At 39.4% G+C, this 17,974-nt stretch overlaps 1 protein-coding gene across 5 annotated transcripts in view; it reads left to right on the top strand.

The window, feature by feature from the left end:
• The window catches only part of CTNNA2 (catenin alpha 2), a 1,170,559-nt gene that overhangs the window by 357,452 nt on the left and 795,133 nt on the right, over window positions 1-17,974 (top strand). For all 5 annotated transcript variants that reach the window (XM_017888532.1, XM_017888525.1, XM_017888536.1 and 2 more), the window contains exons 4-5: window positions 2,270-2,436; window positions 14,307-14,426. The gene's annotated coding sequence lies outside the window, so the exon portion shown is untranslated. The remainder of the gene's footprint in view (window positions 1-2,269; window positions 2,437-14,306; window positions 14,427-17,974) is intronic.

Raw genomic sequence — 17,974 nt, 5'->3', positions numbered from 1 at the left:
ATAAATCTCCCTTTCCCTTGAATAAGTGGATCTATTTCAACAGTAACTGACTTATCTATTAGTATCTTACACAAATTTGTCTAGCTCTACTTGTGGGGCCTTTCTCAATAGTTTGTTGGATTTACCTTGATGTATAATGTTCTTTCTACCTCCACTGTATAAAGTAGGGGAAAGGTGGCTTTCTTCCCCCCACCACACAGGTATTTGCTAATGACTCTTTTTATTTATGAGGAGGAGGGGCAAGAGGAGGAGATGTGTGTAACCCTGTGGCAAGGATGGGACACTTGGATTGAGCTCTAGGACCATACATCTTGAAAATTCATCATTGTGCCACTAGAGTAATAAATTTTTAAGTTTCTCCCATGTTGTTGTTATATATCAAACTATTTGTTTTTGCCTAGGAAAAGACTAAGCTGGTTAGCAATATAAAATGCTTATTGTAGATGGTAGCCTGTTTAAAAAATCCAACAGTGCAATATATTTCCTTATACGCCCACATTCCCAAGTATAAAAGGTATCACTGTGAGGGTTTAAATAACTACCACACTAGCTGAGAGAATTACTTTTTATTCTGATTGGCCTATAAAATGGTAAGAGATGATTTTTATTTTTTCTTATAACTTAGGATTAATTACAAGATGCACAGACTTTCCATGCTATCATTGGCTTTATTTAAATGAGCTAGATTTGCTTAGTGAGTAGTAATCATTACTATAAAAATTGAATAAATTGTTTGATCTTGAGTTAAAAAATCTGTCATATTAACTGTTTGTTCTTCAAGTTTATGGAAGCTTTTATACCCCTGTGTACACTCTGCTATATGAAGCTCCATTTGTGCTTTCTCGCAGTTTTCACTCCCCAAAGTGGATATTCACACACTGATTGGTTATCAGTCTCAATCATTGTTAATTACCTTTTTGTTTTCCACTCCAGGGTCCCTTGGTGCAAATATATACCTGACTCTGGTATTGTGTCAGCCCTCATCATCAGCTTGAACCTTTTATCTGGGCTTCACATCTAATCAGCCCTTAGATTGGTTGGTTGCGTCACACAGATGCATTTTGTACTCCCTTCCTCTCCCATCTCCCTGGTCCAGGCTCTCACCACTGCTCCCTCAGACTAAAACTTCATTTACCCTGTTAACTGATTTCTCTGTCCTGGTCTTCTTCCCCTCCAGTTTATTTTATGTAATATGACTAAAATAATCTTCTAAAAATAAAAATCTATTACTGTAACTTCCCACCCTGCTGAGGGTACAGTCCAAACCTCTTACATGGTATTTCCAGGCATTACTGCCTTTCTCCAGCCCCCTTCCTCGTGGGGCCTTCCAGAGAACTGCAGGTTTCTGTACTCAGCATGGGGCTCCAGGCTTCAGAGCCCACAAAGTGTTCATGCTGCCTGAGATCCCCTCCCCACCTTTGTTTTCCTGGTGAACACCTCTTTCTTTTTGCATCCCATTAAAATGGACAACCTCCCCCTAGTCTCCCACTAAATGAGCAAATATTTGTCCTCTCTCCATTGCCTACATTCTTAATCTTGTCTCTTGTGGCACTTAATTACTGTATTCTGATTATGTGTCGACATACCTGTTTACTCGTGAGACTGTGAACTCCTTGTGCCTGGATGTTCTTAGTCAACTTTGTAATCCCAGAGCCTAGTACAGAATTTGACACAAGTGTGTGTTTAGTAAACATTTGTTTAATTGGTTCAGTTCTCTTCTAAATGTTCTCTATATTGGCAAACAGGTTACTAAGAGGATTAGAAGATTGGATCTTGGGTACCTCTGTGAGGTGTTCTTGTCTGATTAGCTCAATTAAGAATACAGTGTTAACGAGGCCAAGGTCTTAACTTTCAATTCTCTGTGGGACAATTAACTTTGTACTTCAACTGTCAGTAACTTCAGTGAGTTGCATGGTAAGTTGCCTGGTATCATTGGTTCCAAGGCAAATGCGGAGAGAGGATGATTAAGCTCAAGGCAAATCCATCTCAACTATTAGACAAATGGAATTAAATATATTCCTTATTGATATCAAAAGCATGACTTCATACTTCAGTGTGAAATGAGCACCTTGTTTGGTCCACAGCACTTATCCACATGTACTGATGTACTTGACTCAAAGGGCTCTTTGCTGCAATAGAGGTGGCAGAAATACCACCTGGTCATCAGAGTTTTGCAATAAAAACAGTAATAGTCCATTCCCAGATCTTTAGGATGGCCAGCCTCTAAGCCTCTTGTCTACCCACCTGCCTCTCCGTGTCTGTCTTCCAGGTGAGACGATGCGCATCGCCTCCTCCGAGTTTGCTGATGACCCATGCTCGTCGGTAAAGCGCGGCACCATGGTGCGGGCGGCAAGGGCTTTGCTCTCCGCGGTGACACGCTTACTCATCCTGGCGGACATGGCAGATGTCATGAGACTTTTATCCCATCTGAAAATTGTACGTATGTGGAACTTATCAAAACTTTCTTTATGTGAGTGGCAATCTTGACCATGTGTATTACAGCTCTGGCCTCTACTCTAGATGCTTCATTGCTCACCAGATCACTTCGTTACCTACCCATGTGGTGCCCACCCCCAACTTTTTCTAATAATAAAATTATATTCAATAATATATTCAAAGATTTTTGTAAGACTCACTTGAATTATTTTTTTTTTCCTAAAAACTGAGAGTTTAGATTTCTCCTTACTTCCTGGAGTGTGTAACAGTACATTCTTTTAGGCTACAGAGGCTGGACGGGGTGGACCTGCCTTTGTCCTGTCTCAAGATTCAGAGCAATGTTGTTCCATGTGATAGTTCAGGTTGGGGTCAGCTCTGCTGAGTAGCTGACCACCTGTGCCCACCTTAGTGTGGATTACATGTTGAATATAGTTTGCTATCTACTCTAGCCTTGCTCTCCTGTAGATATATGGATTTTGAAACATATATTGGCAATGAAAAGGGGCCCCATCCACATTTCCCATGGCTAAAGTCAATCTGGTTTCACCAAGCCTGGCATCTAAAATATCTGGATTGGTTCTTTCGGTGGACACATGCTTGTCCCACTAACCCACAGAACACCATTATATGTGCCTTGCTTTTCATGGTTTCTTTTAATTCTTTTGTTTCCTAATAGAAGTGAAGCCCTGCTCTCATCACAAATTTTAATGGAATAGTGATTAAGGCTACCTCCCCAGTCCTTAAGTACTGGTCCTTTTTCTGTTTTCCTATTTGCTGATTGGTATCTAGTTGCAACAAGGATGGTTCAACACTTTAACAAAGATGATGTAACTTAGCTGCTTGGGAATATGGCCTCTGCTTAGAGAATCCCTATACCATACCCTCATTGAAATATGATTCCTGAACAATTGGCACCAACTCTGGACTGATTGCAGGGTCCTTAGATGATGAGATGCAAGCCACATTTTCCATTTTGGAGAACCAACCAATTGCTTGCTTGGTTCCCCCACTGTCCTGGGCTTTCCTGGATTATCATGTTTCCTATCAGCCAATCTTCCTGTCTTATTTTCTTTATCAGTGAAAACAGGTTATGAGGAGGGGCCAGGGGAGATAGGAAATGAGTAACGAGAGCCTGTTCTCACCTCACCGTTGAGTTCAGGTTTGTTCAGTAGGAGGAATCACCAAGAAATTACTTAAATCATAACTATTCTCTGTCAAAAAACCTTGGGCAGGATCTTTTACACAAGCTGGCCCCAATAAAGTAGCCAAGATTTCCAAGTTTTATATAAATTCTGGAAAAATATGAAAGGCCTCAAATTCCAACACCTACAGTCTGAGCTCCGAGGTCATAGACATAAGGAAGCATATCTCTTTATGGCTTCTATACAGGTTCCTGAGGAGCAAGGGATGCCAAGAAACTGCTTGGAAGTTTGTTTGTTTTGTTTTTTCTTAGGAATTTTTCAGGGAATGGGTTCTGCAAAGCCAGGAAAGGCTCTTGAAATTGGATGAGGTGAGCAGTTTGAGGAGAGACTTTACCTATTTCAGAGGCTGTTGAAGGGCAGTACAGTACTATAATTAACCATTTAGCTGGTAGAGTCAGACTAACTGGGTTTAATCTTGGTTTGGTATCTACTTACCATCTGTGTGGCAACCTATCAGGTAAATCTGAGATATCTCATCTGTTAAAGTGGGACTAATGGCAGTGCAGCCCTCAGGTGGTGGGGAGGTTTGAATGGGGACGATTCCTATGAAGCACTTATTCCAGAGAATGGCACAAAGTGAGTGTCCTGTCAATGGCAGCTGAGTAGGCAGTATAAGATCACTGGAACCACTTGTAGGCTGCCATACTGGCTGCCGTTCCTCCAGCCCATTCTCTGTTATATGCATCTTTTCAGTTACACAAAACTTACTTCTCAAGCATGTTTTGTTATCTTTCCCTCACAGCCTAGTTAGTCTTCGAAGGCAATATTTTAAGATAAGTCTTTCCACAGAAGGACAATCTTCCTTTACCCCAGCAAGGAAATAATAGGACTGAACCTAAAAAAATTAACCTTACATCTCACATGTCATTGTTTGCTGTGTTGTGCTGTGCTGTGGAAGGCCCTGTCAGCAACTGTCAGGGAGTGATGATGGGCTGAATATCCTTGCTGAACTGCCTACACTCCACACTCGAAAAGAGTGATAAATCCAGGGCGATGACGCCATGTGTGGTACCAGTTGCCTCCTGCAGTCCTGCCTCTCAGCCCACCTGTTTTGACCAGTGCCGTTGGCTCATCAGATCACAGAAGCCTAATGTAATGGGGAATCAATTGCAATCTCTTCTCCACAGAGCCGAGTAAGGGAAGTTAAAAAAAAAAAAAAGATTTAGCACAAAATCATGGAAAGGTCAACCTGGCAATATTAAGTAGTCCTGTCAGACTGTCAGTAGTAAAATTAAAAATGTAGACTAGATAACACATTTGTTCTACTTAGAGCGCATGTCTGTAGCAAACAGCTGTGGTGGAATGTTGCTATCTTGTGGAGCAAATGAGAAACTACAGTTCCTGGTGCTGTCAGGTGTTTTCTCTCATGAGCTCTTGCCCCTACTCCCTCCAAAAAAAGAGAGTATGTCAGTAATTTGTTGCAAACAAACGTAGCACATAGTTCTACTCAATAGTATGTCAGTTCTTTTGCGCAGAAGCGTATCTTCTCAGGACTGATAAAGAAATGTATTGTCTGCAAGCTTCTATTTATTTGTTTTTCTGTAACGCAGGATGCAGAACATATCAAATATCTTTATGTGTTTTGATGAAGCAAGTTAGAAAATATTTACACCTTTCTCAAGGATTTTTTAAATAAACAATGAGTTTCTTTACCACCTGGATGATAAAACATAGATGAGAAAGAAAAGAGTGACAGTTGCTTTCTCATAAGAGTAAAGTAGTGACTCTGGTTTTCTAGTAGGTTCAGATTGAGTAATACCCTGTAGTGAGACTACAGCCTCCTGCTGTGTTAACTGCTACATATCTCTTTTACCTTTAAGTGTTACACATAATATTCTACTTTTTATCTTTTAGGCCATATGTCAAAGTTTTATTTGCGTTCTTTCCAGATGTTAATTTTTCTCATCTCTGAGTAACTTGGAGGAACATGGAGAGAATTACCTTGTTTCCCAGCAACTTATATTCACATTTTTTCATTAGCAGTTCACCAGGTTGATGAAGAATAGTCACTTAAGTAATCATGGGCAAATGTTGTTCAGCCTCTAAAAATGAGTGAGGGATTAGGAGCCCTGCCAAGGTCATGTGGTTTGGCAGTGTGTAGGTCTCTGCATTTTGCTACTTGACAATTACATTTAGAAACTTAAATGTATATGGCTACTGAGAAGTTCTTCTCAGATAACACATAGATGTCTTAGTGCTCAAGTTATGCTACTTGTTTGCTACTTGTTCTATCATGCAAGTATTTGTGGTACTTTAATATTGAGTTCTCTTTGAGTATATTAAAGATTCACATGACTGCAAAAGGCTTTTGCTGCTGCTGTTATTTTAAATTCAGGAGGATAGTGATAGAACAGTAGGTGACTTACAGTTCTAGTGCCCACTTAGCACCCAAGCGATAATTTAATGCTCCTGAGTAAAGCTAAAGTAATCATTTACATTTCAGACACCATTTAAAAATACTGAATTATAATCAATTTTATTGTTGAGGCTGCTGGCAAATGATTTCCTAGCCAGATACCTGGAATATCCTGCAATCAGTTCACATTGTCAGTGTGTTAAGTTGATATGTGGCATCCTGGAATTTTAAAGGAACTCTGCATGTCAATCAGTGATCATGGAGAGGGATGTTTATTTTCCCTGGGCTCTGAACTGATGTAATCAGATTATATTGTCAATTATTAGCATGAGCGATAGCATGACACATAAACTCATCTAGATGTGTATGTCAGAGAAAACAATCACCTTCTTTCTATCCTCAGGCTAGATAGTGGGATAATGATGTTCTTGAATATTTGATAATTTCTCTCTAGAAAATGGAATAGCAAGATAGAAAATAGCAACCCTTAGTCAGCTTCTCAAGAAGTCAAGTTTCCTTAGTGGCTACCAGAGGTCAAATATAGTGCTGCTGTTCTAATGTGGCAGGCGGAGGAGGGCATTGGTGAGACATGATGATCTTAACATTAACTGTCACTTTGTGAGTTTAGCATCAAATAGCCTCATGCAGCCTCAGTAGTGTATTATTTCTCAAGTCTGCTGTTTAGTCCTGAAGTTCTAATGTGGCTCTTGTGTTTGAATAACAACAGTCAATTGGTATTATAAAATAGCCTTGTCTCTCATTATAAATGCAGAAAACATGGCCCAGGTTTTTAGCATGTCTTTTCTGTCATAGCTATCATGGTATTAGCTTCATGCAGCTGCATTGTTCATAATTTATTTATTTATTCAGTTATACATTTAAAAACTACTTATTAGGTGCTGACCATAGGCAAAACACTGTGCCAAGATGTATTACTTCAAGGGTGAATAAGACTAGGCTCCTGCCTTCAAAACCTTACAGGCTACTGGGGAGACATTAGGACATTAGCATAGAGTGCAATGCATGTTAGGAAAGGGTGCATATTGCTGTAGTCTCACCCAGAAGGAACATATAATTATGAGGCTTTCTTTTGTAAATAACAAAAAACCTAATTCTACCTAGTTTTTTGAAAAGGGAATATTTTGGCTCACCAAATTAAAAGTCCAGAGGCAATAGCTTCAGGCAAAACTTGATCAAGCTGCAAACGCATGATAAAGACCAGGTTTTCTTTCTTTTCCTCCTCACTGAGGACTCTGTTCTCTGTAGCCCCTTATAGGGGGTCTCATAGTCTCAAAGCACTTGCCAACCATTTTGAAGGCTGCATGATCCTAGACTAAAGATAGCACAAAAGAAGAAATTCTCTTTCCTGATAGCTCTAAAAAAAAAAAATTTGTTTTCCAGAAGACTAAAAAAAAAAAAAAAAAAAAAAAAAAAAAAAAAGTTCTACAATCTTATTAGGCACAGTTGGTCTCTCAGTCATGTGCATATCTCTGAGTTAATTATTTAGAGGGATAACAGAATATGCTAATTTCTTAGTTAACATGATCAGGACTCCTGCTGTTTGCTCACCCCAAGCTGGAAATGGGATCAGTTTAACCATATTGTATTGCTGCACAATTTAGGATAATATGAGAAAGGATGATGTGGTTGAGAGAGGGAGGTCTCAAGATTGGGTCTCATTGAACTAAATGAGGTTTGCCTCTCCTTGAACCTATGGCTGGGCCTAGATTCAATAAGTCACAGTCTCAAGTCCAAGCTGGGGGCCGAAAGTTGGGGATAACTGGAAAGAGTTGGCCCCATCGAAGAGTTGGGGGATGAATCATTCTGTCCAATGATGAGAACACAACCACACAGTCATTTAAACAGGGAACATTTAAGTAATTCTTAACTCTAATAGCAGTTTGTAATAACAAGGGATTAGCTCATAAGAAGTGACGAGAACGCTAAGGAATATGGGAATGGCAGATATGAGGAGACACTGCTACCCCTGGGGCTGGCATAGGGCAGTCTAGGGAGGACCCCACCCTACCAGGCCTGAGATCCAGTTGTTGTTGGAAGGTGTGGCCTTTTGTCACTTAATGACAAAGGAGTCACTAAGGTGCCACACAATATAATGGAGCTTGCTAGAAATCTGCCCTTTGGATTACTGAGGAAAGCTGCTCATGGAAGGGTGTCTCACTGGAGACATTCTGCTACAGAATTGCCCAGCGGGGCATACTGAGCGGAAGCTGCTGGCCGCCTGGTGCTGGAGAAGCTTCCCCTGCTACAGGAGCCCGTTGAAGGAGCACAGCAGAACCAGGAACCAAACCCTTTCCTCTGGCAGCATCTATGCAACACTCTCCACTGACAAAGCTTAACATCAGGCCAACTGGGAAAGGAGAAATATTTCAGGGGCCCATCCATATTTTCACAGTGCAAGCAGAAAAGGTAAATTTGGATTTAATAGCCTATGCAGGAAAAGAGTATGTTACTGAAGGAAAATAGGGTTCTATTACCGTAAGAAGGGAGATAACAGATTCAGATTAGGCAACAGATTTCAACTACAGAGAGCTTTGTGAAGCAAAGAAAGAACAAAGGCATGAGATTAAGAGAGGAGTCTTGGAGTGTTTGAAACACCAGTGATTCTATTGTTGAAGCACAGTGGGCAAGGTGGGGAGAGGCAATAACAAGTTGAACAGAGAGATCCAGGTTATGGAGGGTCTTGGATAACATGATAATTAGTTTGCACTCTAGGTATAGATTATGGGGAGCCATTGAGTAGTGCTAAGAATTTGATTCAGATTAGTGATTTAGAAAAGTAATTATGGTAGCAGCGTGGAGAAGGAATTAGAAGAGAGACACATAAAGAGACTATTGAAGTTATCCATGCCTGTTAATGAATGAAAAGCTGGCTAAGGCAATGGCAGTGTGTATTGTGAAAAAGAGGTAGATTTTACAGATACTCAGGATATAGAGTTAGAATGAATAGAACCTGGAGACTAATCATATGGGGCAAGTCTTTAGAAACTCATTCTTTCTGAAAAATCAGTGCAACATAGCTCAGAAATTGAGTATGGGCTCTAGAGCAAACTACCTGGGCTCAAATCCAGGCTCCTGCACTTACTTGCTGTGAGACTTCTGACGGGTTATACAACTTCTCTGCTCTGATTTCAGTCTCTACTGGATAAGCATATGGGAATAAGAAAAGTATCAAATTCGAAGAGCTGTTTTTGGGGACTAAATAAGATAGATGTAAACCATTTAGAACACCTGCCTTGTATATCATAAGAACTCAATGACACTGGGGTCTTTTTTTTTTTTTTTTTTTTTTGCACAAACTGAAAATAACTTTGGAAATATGTAATAAACTAAATTGTACTTTTTATAACAAGACACTTGAAGCATCAATGACGCTAGCATGTAATTGTCCTTTGCTTTTGATGAAATCATTTTTTTCTTCCCTTGTTGACAAGGAAAGACACAATTGAATCAAGAAGACCAACGTATCCTTATGGGGCAGAAATATAAAGTATGATAATGCTGAGACACCAATGGCCATACCAGAGTATATGATTAAATAAGTACAGTAGTTAGATGGCGGGTCTTACATGCATTCATTCTTTCATGCATTTGGCCAACTCCTTTTCCAAGAGAGAGATTTTTTAATTTCCCTGTAAAAGTAGACTCTAACAAGAGATTTACATATGATCCATTAAATCGTTTTGTCAGTGTCACTCAAAATCCAGTCAACTTAGGTGTCAGTAGTAAACCTCTGGAATGGGGTCAGTCTGTCCAAACAGAAATGGTAGTCATAACAACAATGATTTCTAGTAATGGAATGGACAGCAATTTTCTACAGAGAACCGGAACACACAGTACGGGCGGGGATGTATCAGACTCCTCAGTTCCACACTATCCCATCCCCAGATGCCGACCTCATGGTAGATTCTGCATAAATACTTAATGAATAAATGAATTATAGGGCTGCTTTTTTATATTGAAGTAAATAAGTAAAGTTTCAATCAGGAAAATTAGACACTGATTTACTATCTCAAACAATATGACACAGTTCTAGACTAAATAATAGAGATAGACATGCTTGCTTTAGGAATGGGGGTACAGGCTATTTTGAACAGGCCTGTGAGAAGGCCAAGATTTTCAGAGTCGTAAGTGACAAGTTCTGAAAACAATTTTTTAACCCACTAAATTGGGTTTTAGTGGGTTAGTGTCTTTTCTAGAAGTGTCAGTCTTTTCAGCTTTATCTATTCACTGGTTATAAATATTAAGGACAAAAATATATGGTTCAGCAAAGAGTTCTGGCTTTGGTGTTTATAAGCCCAGCCTGGTCAGTGGGAGAAGAATGGCTGGCTGTAATGTCCAAGATCAAGAGGGCATTTTTAACAGGAAAGGATATGACAGCTGCCTCTGAGCGATCCCTTTATGTCAGCTCATTAGAAGTCATTTCCCAATCCAGGGCATAAGAGTCTTCCAAACCTCCCCCTTATCAAAGGGCTCAGCCGTTGACACCAGTATCCTTCTTAGAGCCACCACTAGGCAGCCCACTGCCTGTAGTTTCTCTGCAGCTTTCTTTCTAGTCCTCCCAGCGCCCCTGTCATCTGCAGACTTTCCAAGAGTAAGACAGAAATTTTCATCTTCAAAATTATTAAGGCATTTTTCCCCCATGCGGCAAGTTGGTATCTCTATTTAATGAGCCCCTAATGCTTGCCATACATTTTGCTAAGCATTTGATATTTTGCATTTATTATCTCCTTTAATTCCCACAAAACCTGTGCATAGTGTGTAGACATTATTATCCTCATTTTATTAATGAAGATGTGAGGATTGGAGAGGTGAAGTAGCTTGCCAGGATCACAGAGCTTGCCAAAGACATCGTTGGGATTCAAATCCAGACCAATCTGATCACACAGTTGTACTTAACATTCTTCATGCTGGGGCCCACAGAGGTGTATATTGGTTAAAGTGTCCCCTGTTCTTTTCTGTATCTTCTGCTTTTGTTCAACTGGCAGTCTTTAACTCCTCCATGAACAGTTAATGTTTGAGAGCAAGGTATTTGTTTGGCCCATAGGAGTCAATTTTCTTTCTCTAGCTGCCTGGAAAGAACAAAAGATCCTTGACTGTTCAAAATAAAGACTTAATTTTTATATTAATTTTGAATTGTCAATAGTGTCTGTTCACTAAACTTGTTTTTTCTTCTTTTTCTATGTCCCTTCAATATTCTATCTATCACCTATCAATCATCTATCTATCTAATCTATCTATCCTATCCGTCATCTGTCTATCCATCCATCCATCCATCCATCCATCCATCCATCCATCCATCTCCATCTCTCATCTGTCTACTAGCAGTGTGTGCCCATAATCCAGACTTTGGTTCCATTTCCTTTATTTCTGTGGGACCTTGGACAGATTCTGCCCCATGAGTCTTTATGAGAAGTTTTAGACTTCTTAGATCCTTCTGGATTCAAACTCTGCATATAATTAAGTTTACCTTTACACGGAAAGACCCATTCTTGCTTGGTGTTTCTTTGGAGAAATATTTTATTGACTTATAAGAACAAATTAAAACTGGCATCTAGATTCTTCAGAGAAAACCACTGAGAAAATAAGTTATGTGTAACGCTGTAAAATGAATATTCTAAATTGGTCTGATTAATAGCCGATAAGAAGCCTGTTTTATATATATTAGAAAACAAATCCAGAATTTAGCTCCCTCTGAGATAATTATTTTGCTCTTCCCTGAAACCAGTTTTTATGTCCCGAGAAGAGATTTACATCTCAAATAAGCAGCAGGAACAAATTAGCTGCCAAGAACTGTCCTTTCAGTGATGCTGTTGATAGCCAAGTTAAGATGATTATAAATCTATTAGAATGTACAACACCATTGATTTTGGTGTTTCAAAGATTTGAGGTACGAGATTCTCATTAAACTATAAAAATGTTTTAAAAGTGCCTTTCCATACCATAAAATATAATTTGACTTGAGTGCCTAAAAAACCTAACACATGACAGTTCCTTTTTCAACTGCACTTCCTTTTTTACATTAGCACTATTAGAGCCTAATAGGAATTGAGAATGACTAACATTGAGGAGTTACATCATCATTTCATATTTTTATAATTAGAAAAAAAAAGAAGATGCATGCTTTCCATAGAAATTGAGAATGGAAACTTAAATTTCCCAATCCAGCACATAAGCATTATGTGGCATCTAGATTAACCTCCCTCTCAACCCCCGCCACCAGTATCATTCCAAATTACTTCCTTTGCTTGTTACCACTCTGTCCTTACTAAAAGGAGTTAGCCTTTTTGGTAAATTGAATGGTATTACATATCTCTGGGACAAAAGACTTGATGATATTCATTATTACTGGCTTAGATACATATTCTCTTCCTTTGCTCAGTGCACTTGATAAGGAAGTGAAATTAGCCACCTTTGTGATTGTGTCAAGCCTCAATTAAGTTCAGATTTGAGTTAATATAATCTATGGCTATTTTCAGCCATTGTAGTTGTCATTTGTGTTTCAGAATTGTCAAACAATGCACTGTCTGTACAATGCCCTTTAATTTGCCCAAAATTAAGCAAGAGCCTATCTGAATTCTGCCCAAGTATTTCCTGCATTTCTCATTCCTCTTTCTTTCAAAGCTGCCTTAGCGCTCCATTCCTCTCTCAGGAAATGGAACTAGTTGGGGGCCTCTATCAGACTCCCTTCATGTTTAAGAACAGTTGATTTTCCAAAAACATGTCTGTCTTGTGCTTTATTCACTCAGGACCGTGTTCCTGGCTATTTCCACTGATGAAATTATTTCTATAAAGATGCTGCCTGACTGACAGGGACTTAGTGGACTCCTTCACCACAATATCTTAATTTTAGATCATTGTATCCACAGGTGGGATAACTTAAAGGTTTACGAATTGTGGAATTTTTCACACCATATTGAAGTTAAGATCATTGTGGAGGGGAGAATAATACTTCTCAAAACTTAAATTATTTATAAAGGAATTTTGATGGAATTCACAATTCAAGTCCAATGCTACTATGGAAAAGTTCAGTGAGACAGTTTGTGGGGATTTGGAAGCATGGCACATTGGTAGGGTGGTGTGCTTGCCATCATCCTGTCCACCCCCATTCCACTCCAATGGATACCACCTTAGTGGTATAGCATCAAAATTCCTTTATAAATAATTTAAGTTTTGAGAAGTTTTATTCTCCCCTCCACAATGATCTTAACTTCAATATGGTGTGAAAAAATCCACAATTGGTAAACCTTTAAGTTATCCCATCTGTGGATACAATTAACTAAAATTAAGATATTGTGGTGAAGGAGTTCGCTAAGTCCCTGTCAGTCGGGTAGCAACAAAACTTCAAATTCACTTGCTTTCAAGGAAACAATGTTTCCTCTTTCCATTGGATGGAGAGGTATAAACTCAGCTTAAAATTATAATCCCTTTAGGTTGGGTGCGGTGGCTCACGTCTGTAATCCCAGCACTTTGAGAGGCCGAGGTGGGTGGATCACGAGGTCAGGATATCAAGACCATCCTGGCTAACACTGTGAAACCCCATCTCCTACTACAAAACACACATACAATTAACAGAGAAACAAAAGAAAAAGTCTTAACACAGCATCTGGTGGCGGTACTTGTCTACGTCCCGCAGCTACTAGGGAGGCCTGGGTGCAGGAGAGAATGGCTTGGAGAATACAGGAGGGCCGCAGCCTCTGCAGTACAAGGCTGAGAAGTATTATCGCCACTGCACTCCAGCCCTGGGCCGACAGAGCTGAGGGACCTCCTCTCAAAAAAAAAAAAACACAAGAGAAAAAATGATAATCCAGGGTACCCTTTAGTCCCAGTCTAGAGATGTTGTCCAACATTGGTGCAGGATTCATGCTGTCCTAAATTTTTAGCAGCTCAGGAATTTCTCCAGTCTCTGTTTGTAAACCATTTTTCTCTTCCTGAAGCTTCTAGATTTTTTTCTAAACTTCAGTATTTTTTCTTCTCAAATATATTTTCCTTAGTGTTTCTACTTAAAGGTTGATATTCTTTCCAAATCATACTTTAATAAAATATAATAAATACAGGATTTTGTGTGCACCAGGAGCTCAGCAATTATTTCTTTTGTATACAAAATATTTTTTAAGTCTTGAACAACTATTTAATCTGACTACACATGATTGTTAGAGGAACTCTTCTCCCATTTTTTCATTTACATGTTAACACTAGTGTTTTAGATTTTTTGGGTGCAAATTCCATTTCTAACATGTTGAATAATATTTAAATACTATCCACTAATAAGATGTTGTTTTTCACCACTGCAGGTGGAAGAGGCCCTGGAAGCTGTCAAAAATGCTACAAATGAGCAAGACCTTGCAAACCGTTTTAAAGAGTTTGGAAAAGAGATGGTGAAACTTAACTATGTAGCAGCAAGAAGACAACAGGTGGGAAAGATTTTGGAAATGCTAGGGGAGAAAATGGGTGAGTTTACATAACCCCGTAGCTTTATAGGCCTGAACAATGGATCAACTGCGTCTGCTTGCTATCAAATGCCCTAAGAACCTGTGATGACAAAGACTGGTTCCTGCAGGGGCCAGTTGTGATGCCACGGTGGGCTCTGGACCAATCTCTGGCCCCTACCTATATGCAGGCCACAGATTACTTGCTTTGATGGGACCCACCCTGCTAGCCCTACTACACTCTAATCTTCTATCCACCGTAGGAACACAGCTCTGATGTCAAGTGAAAATTATTAAACTGTGGGGTGGTGCTGTGGTCAGTCTCTGGATGTCACCCTTTGCCCTCACTTTTTATCTCCTAGTCTTGTGAATACCACCACACATATGCACTCCCAGGATGTGTAGTATGTGGGGTGAAATTTTTATGAAAGAGAAGAAGAAAACATGAACAAAATGAGAGGAAAGGCACGGAGGGGGATGGAGAAAGAGAGAGAGAGAGAACGGGGGAAAAGGGGAGGGGAGGAAGGGAAAAAGGGGTGAGAAGAGCTCAGGCGAGCGTGAGTCACTGTGATGATTCTGTGTGACCTGGGATCTCCTCAGCCTCAGTATTAGTTCGTTCTCATGCTGTTACAAAGAACTGCCCTGAGACTGGGTAATTTATAAAGAAAGGAGATTTAATTGACCCACAGTTCCACATGGCTGGGGAGGCCTCAGGAAACTTACAATCATGGAGGAAAGGGAGGTAGGCACCTTCTTCACAAGGCAGCAGGAGAGACAGTGAGCAAGAGCAGGGAAAACTGCCTTATAAAACCATCAGACCCCGTGGGAACTCACTCTCTATCACGAGAACAGCATGGAGGAAACCGCCCCTATGATCCAATCACCTCCCTCCCTCCACACGTGGGGATTATAGGTCCCTCCCTCCACATGTGGGGGTTACAATTCAAAATGAGATTTGGGTGGGGATGCAGAGCCAGACCATATCAGCCTCCCTTTTGCCTAGGGATTTCTCAGTTTCAGCTAGCTCTGTTTGCTCACTGGATACCTTTAGTATTTTGTTCCCACAGAGTGGGTTTTTATTCTTTTGCATAGAAAAAAATATTTCCAAATGTGGAAGGATCTCCTAAAATCCTTTCACCCATCCTCTCGACTGCTTCCAGAATTTTTAAAAATATTTTGGGCCATTCGTAGTTTCTCTAACTTTCTCTCCGACCAACAGGAAAGTTCCACTCAACAAACATTTGTTGAATGTTCATTCTGTGCCAGGCTTAGGTGAGGCTGGGATTAGGAACTTAACCAAGAGCTAGTCCTTTGTGAGACAGGCACATAAATGTAATTTTCGTTTATGTGGTTATTTTAAGTATGTTTTATCAGAAGAATTCCTTGTTCGAAGGGAAACTTGTATGGTAGCCCAATGTGTAATATAAACAGGAGCAAAGTTACTCTGAATAGTGAGAGAGAGGTAGAGAGCCCAGGAGACTACTGGTGCAGGCCCCAGAGTCTAGAAGCCTAGGAACCTGGTGTTCTGATGTCCAAGGGCAGGAGGAGAAGGGCATTCTGCTCTGAAAGGGAGACAGAGAATGAATTCACGCTTCCTCCACCTTTTTGTTCTATCTTTGCCCTCAGCCCACTGGATGGTGCCCACCTACATTGAGGGTGAAGCTTCTCCATTTAATTCACTGGCTCACATGCTGGTTGCCTCCTAAAACACTTTCACAGTGACACATTCGAAATAATGCTTCATCAGCCTTCTAGACACTCCTCAATCCAGTCGAGTAGACACCTAAAATAACCAACACAGATATGTTGATTTTGAGATATCTACATTGAAACATCAAAAAGAGAGAAGTGTGGCCTGGAGATAGAAATGTGGGTCATCAGCATGTAGCTGACATTAAAAGCCACGAGAATATAGATGATGTTCATGTGAAAATACCTACAGTAATTATTTTTGCTTCATTAATACTTTAGTTGATTGTTAGTTCAGACTCTTTCAAGAAAATTTAGAAAAACAGTAGAACAGAAAGAAAGGGGAAAAGCACATCATACCCTACCACCCACAAAGAATATGGTGCTGATATTTTGGTATATTTTCTTTCAGATATTTAGCTTCACATTTTAATGTATTTAAAATCAAACTATGCATACAAATATGCATATTGTGTTCTGCTTTTATCTTATAAATAGTATTCATGTTATTAATTTTTAGAAACTAATTTTAATCATCATATACTCCAATATGAAGGTTTCAGTAGTTTTTTTTCAACCAATTCTTGATAATTCAATATTTAGATTGTTTCCAGTTTTTTTCTTATGGTTAAAACATGCTTCTTCAAGTATCTTTATGGAGAGATTTGCGCAACCCGCATTTCTCACTTGTGTATTTAGATCTATTTTATCATTTTATTATTTTTTTTCTGTATAGATACCCAGGAATGGATTTTCTGAACCAGATGTTCTGATATTAATAAAGGCTTTCATGACTGTTTAGGAGAAACTTACCTCTCGTGCCCAAGTCATTGCCCTGCGTAGAGAATACATTCAAATATTTGTTACCTGTTTATCCATTTTCATCTCTGGGGCTCAAATTAGATAATCCCAATTTAGAGATTGTGTTACCTAGTATCCATCTTTTAATGCTTAAAGAAGAAAAAAGATGGTTCAGTAAATTGTTCATTATTTATTACCAATTTTCTTGAAAATCATAGATATAAAATATAATGTGTTTGTCTCAGAATTATTTTGACCAACAAAACAGAAGATGTAGTTTCTTGTTACCAGGTCATACATCTGTCATATGCCAAATGAGCAAATAGGATGAGAAGCCCAGTGATTCAAATACCCTTTACTGATGTTTTCCAGCTGGAAGAATATTCTCCTAGAGATACACAGCTGGCAATCCTGCATGGCTCTCAGAGAGCAACACCGCTTTGACATTTCTGAAAATCGTGTGAACATTTTCTCAACAACAGTCTTTAAAGATGGAAATAAAGACTCCCTAGTGGTATTATTTTGTCATCCAAAACTAGGAAAACAAATCATCTTTGGCCTGTTATTTTCTGTTCTCTAAACTTAATGATGAGCTGCCATTAGAGGCTGTCAACAACAACAAAGAAAGGACCCTATTCTGAAAATGATAATGAAGGGACATTGATGTGCTGAGCAAAAATCAGAAGTTTGGTTTCCCAGGTTTGTAACAATAATTGAATATGGAGGCAAGTAGGGCCTCAGAAGACTGACATTTTCAGGTTTTGTCTCTGTTCATAACTTACTCTGTGGCCCATGCAATCAGCTTACCTTGTTAGTGGCTTGGTTTTTATATTCTTTCAGCAATATTTTATTGAATGCCTCTTATAGGCCAGCCACTGTGCTGATGACTGAAGAACCACTGAATAAGACAACTAGGGCTCCCTGCTGTCATTAGAGGTACATTATAGAAGAAAAATTTATGCTCAACAAATAATATAGTAAAGTAGGGTAAGTGTTAGTGATAGGAGAGGAATAGTGTCTTGTGGGAACAGATAAAAGGGGAC

The sequence above is a fragment of the Rhinopithecus bieti genome, unplaced genomic scaffold (genome assembly GCF_001698545.2).
Source record: "Rhinopithecus bieti isolate Rb0 unplaced genomic scaffold, ASM169854v2 scaffold_17655, whole genome shotgun sequence".
NCBI lineage: Eukaryota > Metazoa > Chordata > Mammalia > Primates > Cercopithecidae > Rhinopithecus > Rhinopithecus bieti.
The sequence above is the reverse complement of the archived record's forward strand: the minus strand, read 5'-3'. Positions and strand labels throughout refer to the sequence as shown.